This window comes from Tachyglossus aculeatus, chromosome X1 (assembly GCF_015852505.1).
Source record: "Tachyglossus aculeatus isolate mTacAcu1 chromosome X1, mTacAcu1.pri, whole genome shotgun sequence".
Taxonomy (NCBI): domain Eukaryota; kingdom Metazoa; phylum Chordata; class Mammalia; order Monotremata; family Tachyglossidae; genus Tachyglossus; species Tachyglossus aculeatus.
Window position 1 is genome coordinate 49,402,929 of NC_052101.1, and position 12,569 is coordinate 49,415,497.

A 12,569-nucleotide genomic window follows, 5' to 3' on the forward strand; every position below is an offset into this window, starting at 1 on the left:
AAGCACTTGGAAAGTACAATTCGGCAACAGATAAGAGACAATCCCTACCCAACAATGGGCTCACAGTCTAGAAGGAGGAGACAGACAACAAAACAAAATGTGAACGAATGAATGAATGAGTGAATGAATGAACAGTGCTTGGCATATAGTAAATGCTTAACAAATACCATCATTATTATTAGTATTAGCTTCCTCGTGTATATCCCTGTCTCCGATCTTTCACTCTCCAGTCCATACTTCACTCCGTAGGCTGGGTCATCTTCCTAAACCATTGTTTGGGTCACATCTCCCCAGTCGTCCAAAACTTCCAATGGTTGTCCATTCCTCTCCACATAATAATTACGGTATTTATTAAGCACTTACTATGTGCCAAGCACGAGGGTAGTAGATAGAAGATGATCAGGTTGGACACAGTCCCTGTCCCACATGGGGCCCATGAGAGAATAGGATTCGATCCCCATTTCACAGATGAGGAAACTGAGGCACCGAGAAGTTAGGTGACTTGCTCATCAGACGAAAGGGGAAACTCCTGATCTATAGCTTTCAGGCACTCAATAAACTCTCTTCCTATTTATTCTTGCTCCTTTCCCATTACAGTCTGGCTAATACACTTCAAGCAGTGTGGCTCAGTGGAAAGATCCCAGGCTGGGAGTCAGAGGTCACGGGTTCCAATCCCAGCTCCGCTGTTTGTCAGCTGTGTGACCTTGGGCGAGTCACTTGACTTCTCTGTGCCTCAACTACCTTGTCTGTAAAATGGGGATTACGACTGTAAGCCCCACGTGGGACAACCTGATAATCTTGTAACCTCCCCAGCGCTTAGAACAGTGCTTTGCACATAGTCAGCACTTAATAAATGCCATCATTATTTAATTACCTAATAATGGCATTTGTTAAGCGCTCACTCACAGTCTTCATCCCCATTTTACAGATGAGGGAACTGAAGCCCAGAGAAGCTAAGTGACTTGCCCGAAGTCACACAGCTGGCAAGTGGCAGAGCTGGAATTTGAACCCATGACCTCTGACTCCCAACCCCGGGCTCTTTCCACTGAGCCATGCTGCTTCTCTTGCCCATCCTATTCACTGTGCCTCTTTTCATCTTTCTCATCCTCCCTCCTACCTGGAACTTCTTGCTCCTTCACATCATCAATCGTATTTATTGAGCGCTTACTGTGTGCAGAGCACTGTACTAAGCGCTTCACATCAGGGCAAACCACTGCTCTCCCCATTTTTAAATCGCTTCTGGAATCCCATCTCTTCCAGGAGGCCTTTCCTGATTAATCACTCAACACCCTCCCTACCCCCCCCAACCACTTTAGCACTCCTCCTCCAAGAAGCCTTCCCAGATTAAGTCCCCTCAGCTTTCCGCTTCTCCCTCCTTCACCCTGATTTGCTCCCTTTGTTCTTCCCCAGTCCCAGCCCCACTGCACTTATGTACATATCTGCAATTTATTTATTTGTAATTCATGTCTGTCTCCCCCACTCAGAACTGTGAACTCATTGTGGGCTGGGAATGTGTCTGTTTACTGTTGTATTGTACTTTCCCAAGCGCTTAATACAGTGCTCTGCACACAGTAAGCGCTCAGTAAATGCAACTGAATGAATGAACGAACTGCTAAATCACCTAAGCATTTGGGTTCTCACTCCAGCCCCACCCATGTTTGTGCATATCTTTAAAATAAACTCCAGTCTCCCCTGATGGATTGTAAACTCCTTGAGGGAAGGGATTTTGTTTACCACCTCGAGAGTGCAGTTAGTACAGAGCTCTGCATAAGTTAAACACTCATTTTAAAAAACTTTTAATGGTATTTGTTAAGTGCTTACTATGTACCAAGCGTAGTGAAAAAGAGTGGCTTAATGGAAAGAGCACGGGCTTGGGAGTCAGAGGATGTGGGTTCTGATCCTGGCTCTGCCACTCGTCTGCTGTGTGACCCTGGGCAAGTCACTTAACTTATCTGTGCCTCAGTTCCCTCATCCGCAAAATGGGGATCGAGACCGTGAGCCCTGCGTGGGACGGGGACTGTGTCCAACCCGATTTGCTTGTATACACCCCAGCGCTTAGTACAGTGCCTGGCACATAGTAAGCGCCTAACTTACTATGAGAAGCAGTGTGGCTCAGTGGAAAGAGCACGGGCTTTGGAGTCAATGGTCATGGGTTCAAATCCCGGCTCCGCCAATTGTCAGCTGTGTGACCTTGGGCAAGTCAGTTAACTTCTCTGTGCCTCATCTGTAAAATGGGGATTGACTGTGAGCCCCCCCATGGGACAACCTGATCACCCTATATCTCCCCAGCACTTAGAACAGTGCTTTGCACATAGTAAGTGCTTAATAAATGCCATCATTATTATTATTAACAAATAGAATAATAATAATTTTATCGACACAGTTTTCTTTCATGGTTCTCCTCTTGCCCTTCGATTTCTTTCATCGACTTTTCCTCCACCTTCCATCCCCTAAGTCCTTCAAAGTTCCAGGCTAGGACTCCTCCTCTTCTCATTCTACATTCATTCTCTTGGGAAGTTCATCCTGGACTCCCCGGACTCTCCTTTTACGGATGACTCCCAAATCTACCTCACTAGTCAGCCATTCAATCCGTCGTATTTACTGAGCACTTACTGTGTGCAAAGCACTGTACTAAGCACTTGGGAGAGTACAAAATAACAATAAACGGACACGTTCCCAGCCCATATTGCCTAATCTCTCTCCTCTGCAATCTCTCATTTCCTTTTCCTTCCAGGACATCTCCGTATGGATGTCCAAACAGCAACTAAATCTCAGTAGATCAAAAACTGAACTAATCTTCTGACCTTCTAACCTTCTGACTCCCAAGGTTAGGTAGTGTTACCAGAAGAGGGAGTGATTCACAGCACCCTAGTTCTAAGGAATATGTTCAGGAAATGTTATGGGAAATACCTTGTTAACCTTGTTTCCAGAAAAGCGTGTAATGTCTTCTGCGTTCATTTATTGTCGTTCATTAAATCTTATTTAATAGTAATAATAATGATGATGATGGCATTTGTTATGCCCTTACGATGTGCTAAGCTCTGTTCTAGGTGCAGGGGTAGATACAAGGTGATCAGGTTGTCCCACGTGGGGCTCACAGTCTTAATCCCCATTTTACAGATGGGGTAACTGAGGCACAGAACAGTGAAGTGACTTGCCCAGAGTCACACAGCTGATAAGTGGCGGAGCCGGGATTCGAACCCAACACCTCTGACTCCCAAGCCCTGGCCCTTTCCACTAAGCCACGCTGCTTCTCTATTTGTTGAATGCTTACCAGGTGCTACACACCATACTAAGCGCTTGGAAGAGTACAATGCAACAAAAAAGAAACACACAGCCCACAGTGCTCAGTCTAAAGGGCGAGCTCACAAACTCATTTACACAGCACCTTTGTAAGTTAGGTAGGCACAGGAGGCAGAGTAAAGCAGCTCTAGGAGAGGTCAAGGAGGATTTGGAGAAACTCAATTTCTCTACTAAAGACATCTAGAACAGATCCAAGTTCAGCCTTCATTTCCAGGGGAAGATTCTACCTTCTCTGTGTTTGAATTCTACCAACACTGATTATCCCCGTGGTGCCTCTCCTGTAAAGCAAGCCAAATATTCAGTCAGAACCCACTGAAGCTGAACAAGTGTCTACCAAAATGTAGGTGAAAGAATGTTTTGGGGGCAGCGAGTTCACCGCAATTATCCTTGAAGGTATTTTCCGTGGTCAAATAAGTTTGCACGAAACCATCCACAATCCTGGTCTGTCGTGGCAAAAAAAAAAGTTTTGTTTTCTATTTATCCTGAATGGAGAACTGATGAGCCCTGTCCATCAGGTGTTTAACATGCTGTGCAGCTATCACCGGACATTCTTCTGCAGATTTAGGGAAAGTGTACAGGTGACGGAGTCAGAAGAAATTGCTGCTAATGCATGTCAGCAAATTTCACTGGCAAGGGCCATTTCCAACTCCAAGATCTATTTACTAAGGAAACCACTCTACTTGACTCGGTTATTTATCTAGCACCTGTCAACACTGCACACCGGAGATTTATAAACAGAAAGAGTTACGGTGTGAAGGGAGAGGGCAGAGAAGTGTTGCAGCAAATCCAAAAAAGGGGGATTTTTCATGGTGGGTGCTCACTGTGGATAAGGAATGGGTGTACCAACTGTTATATTGTACACTCCTTAGTGCTTAGTACAGAGCTGTGCATACAGTAAGCACTCAACAAATACCATTGATTGACTGATTATTTGGACGGCCTTGTTAGTTCTGCATAAGGTGGTCATTGATCATCCGCCGGTTTGTCCTCTGGCCGATAGGGATGTGGAAACAAGCGGCTTTATGCTGGGTATTTTAATTTTCACTTCCCACCCTCCCTCCACTATGACTTAGCTGCCAAGTTCCACACCTTGGACAAAACACCCAAGTTCACCCGGGAAGGGAACTGGGTGTCTCTGGAGTAATAATAATAATAATTATTATTATGGTATTTGTTAAGCGCTTACTCTGTGCCAAGCACTGTTTGAAGCGCTGAAGTAGATACAAGGTAATCAGGTTGTCCCACGTGGGGCTCACAGTCCTAATCCCCATTTTACAGCTGAGGTAACTGAGGCACAGAGAAGTGAAGTGACTTATGCAAGGTCACACAGCAGACAAGTGACAGAGGTGGGATTAGGACCCATGTCCTCTGACTTCCAAGCCTGGGCTCTTTCCACTAAGCCACGCTGCTTCTCAAAATTCAATAATTCAGGCATATAAGGCAGGAATCGACAGGACGTCTGCGAAGATAACAGCCTTAGGAGATCATCGGGTTAAGCCGGGTGCCAAAGTGACTTGTACATATTTACTATTCTATTTATTTTATTTTGTTAATATGTTTTGTTTTGTTGTCTGTCTCCCCCTTCTAGACTGTGAGCCCGCTGTTGGGTAGGGACCGTCTCTATATGTTGCCAACTTGTACTTCCCAACCGCTTAGTACAGTGCTCTGCACACAGTAAGCACTCAATAAATGCGATTGAATGAATGAATGATTTAATGGGATGCCATTGCTGGTCACCCTAGTTCTGAGGAATATGTTAAGGAAATGATCTGGGAAATGCATCATTTACCATGTTTCCAGAAAAGTGCGTAATGTTTTCTACATTCACTCACTCATTCAATCGTATTTATTGAGTGCTTACTGTGTGCAGAGCACTGTACTGAACACTTAAATACTAATTATTATGGTATTTGTTAAGCTCTTACTACGTGCCAGGCACTGTTCTACGCACTGGAGTAGATCCAAGGCAATCCGGTTGTCCCATGTGGGGCTCAAATTCTTAATCCTCATTCTACAGATGAGGGAACCGAGGCCCAGAGAAGTGAAGTGGCTTGCCCGGGGTCACGCAGCAGATGAGTGGCGGAGGCGAGATTAGAACCCACGTCCTCTGACTCCCAAGCCCGGGCTCTTGCCACTAAGCCATGCTGCTTCTCACATCCTCCCCTCTCCTGGAACCCCCTCCCCATTCACATCTGACAAATTATCTCTCCATCTTTAAAGCCCCACTAAAATAATATCTCCTCCGCAAAACCTTCCCTGACTTACTTCTCATTTCCTGATGTTATTTGCCCTCCCTTCTGGGTCTCCTATGCACTTGGGTCTTAAGTACTTTTGATAGTCACCCAACCGCCAAGACCCACAGCATTTATTATCATTATACTCTGACTTTCCCTTAGCTATAATTTATTTTAATGTCCATCTACCCGACCAGACTGTAAGCTCCTTGAAGGCAGGGATCTTTCTACCAACTCTATTCTGTTTTCCCAAGCACTTAGTACAGGGCTCTGCACACAGTAAGCCATAAATACCATTGATTGATTAACTGATTAATCAATCAGTGATATCTGCCTTTCTACCTGACTCACAGGTGGTGAGGGCAAAAATGAGTTAAATAATGCCAGAGCTCTTCGAGAATGAAAGCACTATACAACTAAGTTATTTATTATTATTATTATTTTTCCACAACACTCCTGTACATATCCTTATGCTTTGCTAGTTCCCCTAACTGTATTTTAAATATGTCTGCCTCCTTCACTAGATTGTAAGCTCCTAGAAGTCAGGGACTGTGCCTACCTACTATTATTGTACTTTCCTAAGTGTAGTCTCGCCTACTACACTTTAAAGAATATCCAGAAGACTCCAGAAAGGGTTAACTTTTAGAGCAGTTAAGGGCTGATTACTCAAGATAAAATGAGTTAATGGATTTCCAGTTCCTGGTTAGGAACACCAGAATATTTTCCTAATGTATGCGCTCAACTGAGAGGAAAGATAGGTGTTTTTCAGTTCATCGCAGTGGTTAATTTTATTGAATCAACTTTTTGGTGTATATTTCATGCCTGCTCCGGTAGCTTAACTTATACTACGTCAGTCATCTTCATCAGTACCATCTGAACAGGCTCAGAAATTGATTACCTAAAGCAAAGTCCAAAGAAGACTTGACAACCCAATTTAACCCCTGACCTCTGGAAAATCTGAGTCAAGAGATGTGCTTCGTACCATGCTCAGGGTCCACAGGAGATGCCTCTGTTGAAACATTTTGGTGATGTGAATTTAAAAGTTCGGCTTCCTGGATCCACGTCCCCTTGATTTAAATGGGTTCTTGGGGGAGATGGGCGGAACAACTTCACAGTACAGACATTTCCTCTACCAAGAGAGCACCTACAATTATAGTGTCGAAATCTGAAATGACACAATGATATTCCAAAACTAGAGCTGCAACAAAACCATGAAATGGGAAATGCAAAATCACCCATGGTGGTAGAAGTTCAAAGGAGATTTTACCCAAGAGAGAGGGATTGTAATCTGAGCCTCCTTCCACCTCGGCTCCTGTGGTCTCCATGGTGGTAGAAATTCAAAGGGAAATTTTACCCAAGAGAGAGGGATTCTAATCTGAACCTCCTTCCATCTCAGCTCCTGTGGTCTCCGGCCGAGTTCCAAAATTCTTGGAGCCTCTGTTCACAGAGAACTTGAACTTGGAGAGGATAATGGCCATGTAGCAGCGTGGCTCCGTGGAAAGAGCACGGGTTTGGGAGTTGGGGGTCATGGGTTTGCTTCCGGGATCTGTGGTGTTTCTGACAACCCTTCGTGGCCGTCCTGGCCCGCAGTGGCCTTCCCTTGTACTTCCCAAGCGCTTAGTACAGTGCTCTGCACACAGTAAGCGCTCAATAAATACGATTGATGATGATGATGGCCTTCACTGCCTCTCCCCCGGGGGGAGGAGATGGCCCAGCTTAGATGCCCTCGTCCCCCTCTCCATCCCCCCCATCTTACCTCCTTCCCTTCCCCACTGCACCTGTATATATGTTTGTACATATTTATTACTCTATTTATTCATTTGTTTATTTATTTTACTTGTACATATCTATTCTATTGACTTTATTTTGTTAGTATGTTTGGTTTTGTTCTCTGTCTCCCCCTTTGAGACTGTGAGCCCACTGTTGGGTAGGGACTGTCTCTATGTGTTGCCAATTTGTACTTCCCAAGCGCTTAGTACAGTGCTCTGCACATAGTAAGCGCTCAATAAATACGATTGATGATGATGATGTTGATGGGTTCTAATCCCGGCTCTGCCCCTTGTCAGCTGTGTGACTTTGGGCAAGTCACTTAACTTCTCTGTGCCTCAGTTACCTCATCTGGAAAATGGAGACTGTGAGCCTCACATGGAACAACCTGATCACTTTATTTCCCCCCCGCCCCCGCGCCAGTGCTTAGAACAGGTCTTTGCACATAGTAAGTGCTTAACAAATACCATTATTATTATTACTAAGCAAGTGTGAGGGGACAGGGATTGTCTCCCTGACCAGTATTTCCGCAGAATAACGCATCAGTTTCACAGGGTTATGCAACGTGCCCAGCTTATTTCACATAATAGCCCACGTATCTCCGTGTCTGATATATTTCAAGGGCTTCAGTAGCTCCCACCTAGAGCTGAAATGGCCACCATCTTCACCTGTCACCTTTATAGGCAGGCTGGGTTCATCCCCCCTCCCAGCTCCACAGCACTTATGTACATACCTGTAATTTTATTTATTTATTTATTATTATTTATAATATATATAATAATATAATATTATTTATATTAGTGTCTGTCTTCCCCTCTAGACTGTAGGCTCATCGTGGGCAGCGAATGTGTCTGTTTATGGTGATATTGTACTCTCCCAAGCGCTTAGAACAGTGCTCTCTGTACATTGTAAGCGCTCAATAAATACGGTCGATTGACTGACTGACTGGAAGGTCATTGTGGGCGGGGAATGTGCTTATTGTATTGTTATATTGTACTCTCCAAAGCGATTAGTACCGTGCTCTGCACACAGTAAGCGCTCAAGAAATATTATTGCCTGACTGACAAACTGACAGCTGACTGTTCCGCTCACGGGGGCCAGATGGAAGCCACCAGAAGTACTGCTGCCAAGATGGTGAGTCCACTTCTTTTAGTTGCCCCTCAGGGTGAGCCATGGTAACCAGTCCCGGCCCTCAAAACCAGCAGGAGCTCCAGGGAGTTTTCCCACCCTGCCAGGCTCCGGGGCTGGAAGAGAAAGAAGACCTTCTCGCCTCCAGCCCGGACAAGGATCCCGGTAGAAGTTCTGAAAGCGAGCTGAAGGGGAGTCACTTCCCACGTCTGTGTCCACCAAGTTTCTTGCACAGTACTTTCCCAAACACTTAGGACAGTGTTCTGCACCCAGTAAGCACTCAATAAATACAACTGATTGATTGATTGATTGATTGAATAAATACTACTGATTGGTTGATTCTTTTTCCCCACACTGGAATCTCAAAGGGAACCAGGCTTCCCTAGATGAGGTGTCCAATTCCCTTTCCATTAAGCTTCTCATGGGCAGGGAACGTTACCGACTCTGTTATATTATACTCTCCCAAGTGCTTAGTTCTGTGCTCTGCACACAGTAGGCAATCAATAAATACCATGGATTGATTGCAGTCAATTCAGCCACAGCGTGGGAGCTGTAGTCTTGAAGAACTTCACGGTGACAAAAACTCGCAACGTAGTGCTCACTCCATGTTTTACGTCATACACCGGCACAGAACCATTTCTTCTTTAGAAGGCTCATCTCCTAGATAATGCACCCTCTCAAAATCCCGTCTTGTGTCACCCCCTCCCCTTTTACCTCACCTCAAATCACCACCGGATTCAAAATGAACACCTGGGCACCTTTTCAGCAAGTTACAGGTTATTTGCAATCAGGCCCTGACCTTGAGGGTGTCTCTTACTCAGTTCTACTCTCCTAAACACTCAGTGTTCTGCACATACATAAGTGCTCAATAAATGGTACTGACTCAATAACTGATCGACCTCAGATTCTTCCGATTTTCTCTAAGATGGAGAAGGTAATATTTAACCAACTGATGCCGTTTATAATAGGCTTTAATATCCCTGGAAAAAAGGAACCCAGAATATTCTTAAGGCTAGCAATTCTAAAAGAGGATGGGAACTAGAAAACGGGAACTGGAGAAAAATAACTAAAGTATTTTAGGTCATTGAGGAAAAATTTGTAATCTATATTACTCCATTTAAAGTCTCTCTCAGGAAGTTTTAAAAAATTCTAGCAACTAATAACACAATTGTTCCCATCCTTTCCTGTCGATTTTCCTTTCTTGTTATTTTGTAAAAAATTCAAGATCTTAAGTGGCTATTTCCTTTCTTTCTCAATCATGTCTCCTATCTCAGTTGAACTCTCCCCAGGGCGTGGTACAGTATTTTGCACACAAAAAGACCTCAGCAAATGGAGCAAATAAGCAGAGGAGGATATGTCACCGTGCTTAGATCATTAGCCCCGATGGACAGGGACAGTAGGTGGGAGAGTACAGTAGAACAAGAGTCGGTAGACACATTCCCTGCCCATGAGAAGCTTAATGGAAAGGGAACTGGACAATTCAACGCCTGATGAGGTAGAGAACTTCCTTCCTATTTAAATGAGGATTCTTTTAATAGGTGTTATTACAGGAAGGAATCGATCCAGGAGTGCCCTTTGATGAATGGGGAACTATATTACATGTAAAAAATTTTCAGAGTTGAAACACATCCAGTGAGTCATGCGCATTACATACTGTTCAGTCATGTATTGGTCTTTCCTTAGTTAATTAGTAAGGCATGGTGTGGTATTCACTAAGTGCTTACTGTGGGCCAAGCTAAATGTTGGGATGAATACATAATTTAACAGATCAAGCAAAGTCTCTGTCCCAGTTGGGGCTCACAATCTAGGTGGGGGTAGAAAAATAAAGACTACGGTTACAGTGAACTGCAAGAACGGGGCAACCTGGATCGACCAGCCAAACCAGTGTCAAAATTTGGATTTTGGAGGTGGGAATCCCCACTGCTCCGGGTAAAGAGTCCTTAGTTACAAACTCCATCAGCCTCCCCAGTGCTCTAAAAGTGTGTTCTGCCATGCTGGGGGAGTCTGGGCAGACTGCAGGGGGGAGGGCCAGCCCCAGTCTTAAGAGGGTGCCGAGCCCCTCTTCATTCAGTCTTTGCCGCTACCACACAGAGAATGGGGCTTCTGGCACAGTGCCCTGGGGCACTAGGGGAAGATGGGTGGGCGCAGGGGGGTGATGTAGACCCCAGAGACCCGATCTGAAGTGGGCACCGAGCCACGTGCGACTCAATCCCTGACCTCCCGTCCTACTGTCCGGGGAATCCACACATCCGCCAAGCTAGCTCTCTTCCTCCCTTCAAAGCCCTACTGGGAGCTCACCTCCTCCAGGAGGCCTTCCCAGACTGAGCCCTCTTTTTTCTCTCCTCCTCTCCATCCCCCTCGCCCTACCTCCTTCCCCTCCCCTCAGCACCTGTATATATGTTTGTACAGGTTTATTACTCTATTTATTTTACTTGTACATATTTACTATTCTATTTATTTTGTTAATGATGTGCATTTAGCTTTAATTCTATTTGTTCTGATGACTTGACACCTGTCCACATGTTTTGTTTGGTTGCCTGTCTCCCCCTTCTAGACTGTGAGCCCGTTGTTGGGTAGGGACCGTCGCTATATGTTGCCGACTTGTACTTCCCAAGCGCTTAGTCCAGTGCTCTGCACACAGTAAGCGCTCAATAAAGATGACTGAATGAAATGAATGAATGAATGAATGAATGGGACTTCCGGCCCTGGTTTTCTGAGGTCTTAGGGGAGGCTACAGCCCCAGTCACAGATTTCCCGACCTTCTCAAAGTTGGGGAGTTCTCAACCTGCCCTTCCCTCCTTCCTCTGCCCTGCCAGGAAAGGGGCTGCTGGAAAACCCGGAATGTGCAGGGCTGGTCAGTCTCGTTGCGGGCCTTGGGGTTCCTGCTGTCGAGGGAGCCGCCCAGCCACCCACTGCCACTTGGTCCTTCCTCTGCCTCCTCCTTCCTTAATGGCAATCTCAGATCCTGAACTGAGAGCAGGCTAGAATAAAATCAGAGCTGGGATAAGGGCTTTTGGGGGTTTGTGGAACCCATAGCTCTTTTGAGCCACTCTTCACTCTGTTGGCACCTCTCCGTGATCATCCATGTGGGAAGCATTGGCCCAGAGTGCAGTAGTAATAGTAATAATGGTACTTATGGTACTTTGAGAAGCAGTGTGGCTCAGTGGAAAGAGCCCGGGCTTTGGAGTCAGAGGTCATGGGTTCAAATGCCGGCTCTGTCACTTGTCAGCTGTGTGACTTTGGGCAAGTCACCTAACTTCTCTGTGCCTCAGTTACCTCATCTGTAAAATGGGGATTAAGACTGTGAGCCCCACGTGGGACTACCTGATCACCTTGTCACTTCCCCAGCGCCTAGAACAGTGCTTTGCACATAGAAAGCACTTAAAAATGCCATCATTATTATTATTATTATCATTATTACTTGGTAAGCACTTACTATGTGACAAGCACTGTTCTAAGTGCTGGAGTGGATTCAAGTTAATCAGGTTGGACAGAGTCCCTGTCCCGCTTGGGGTTCACACTTTTAATTCTCATTTTACAGATGAGGGATCTGAGGCCCAGAGAAGTTAAGTGACTTGCCCAAGGTCGCACAGCAAACGTGTGGCAGAGCCAGAATTAGAACCCAGGTCCATGCTCTAACTACTAAGCCACCCTGGCAAGAGGTGTTTGCAATACAGGAGGTTGGTGGCCTTTCCAGTGAATGATCCTCACTGACCTCGCCCTCTTTCTTCCTTTTTTTTAAATAAAAAAGTATTTGTTAAAACGCTTATTATGCCCCAGGCACTGAACTAAGTGCTGCGGTAGATACAAGATAATCAAGTTGGACACAGTCCCTGTCCCCCATGGGGTTAGCAGTATTCATCCCCATTTTACTGAGGAGGTAACTGAGGCAAGAGAAGTTAAGTGAGTTGCCCAGTGTCCCGCAGCAGACAGACAAGTGGCAGAGACTGGATTAGAACCCAGGCCCTTCTGACTCTCAGACCCTTCCTTTCTCTCCCTCTCCTAGATGGGGAACTAAAGGGTTTAGTCTGGGAAGTTTTCTTGGAGGAGATGAGACTTTCGGAGGGTTTTGCAAGGGGTGGACTGTTGGTTATTAAGAGAGAAGGAGTTCCAGGCAAGAGGGAGAAAACAGGCAAG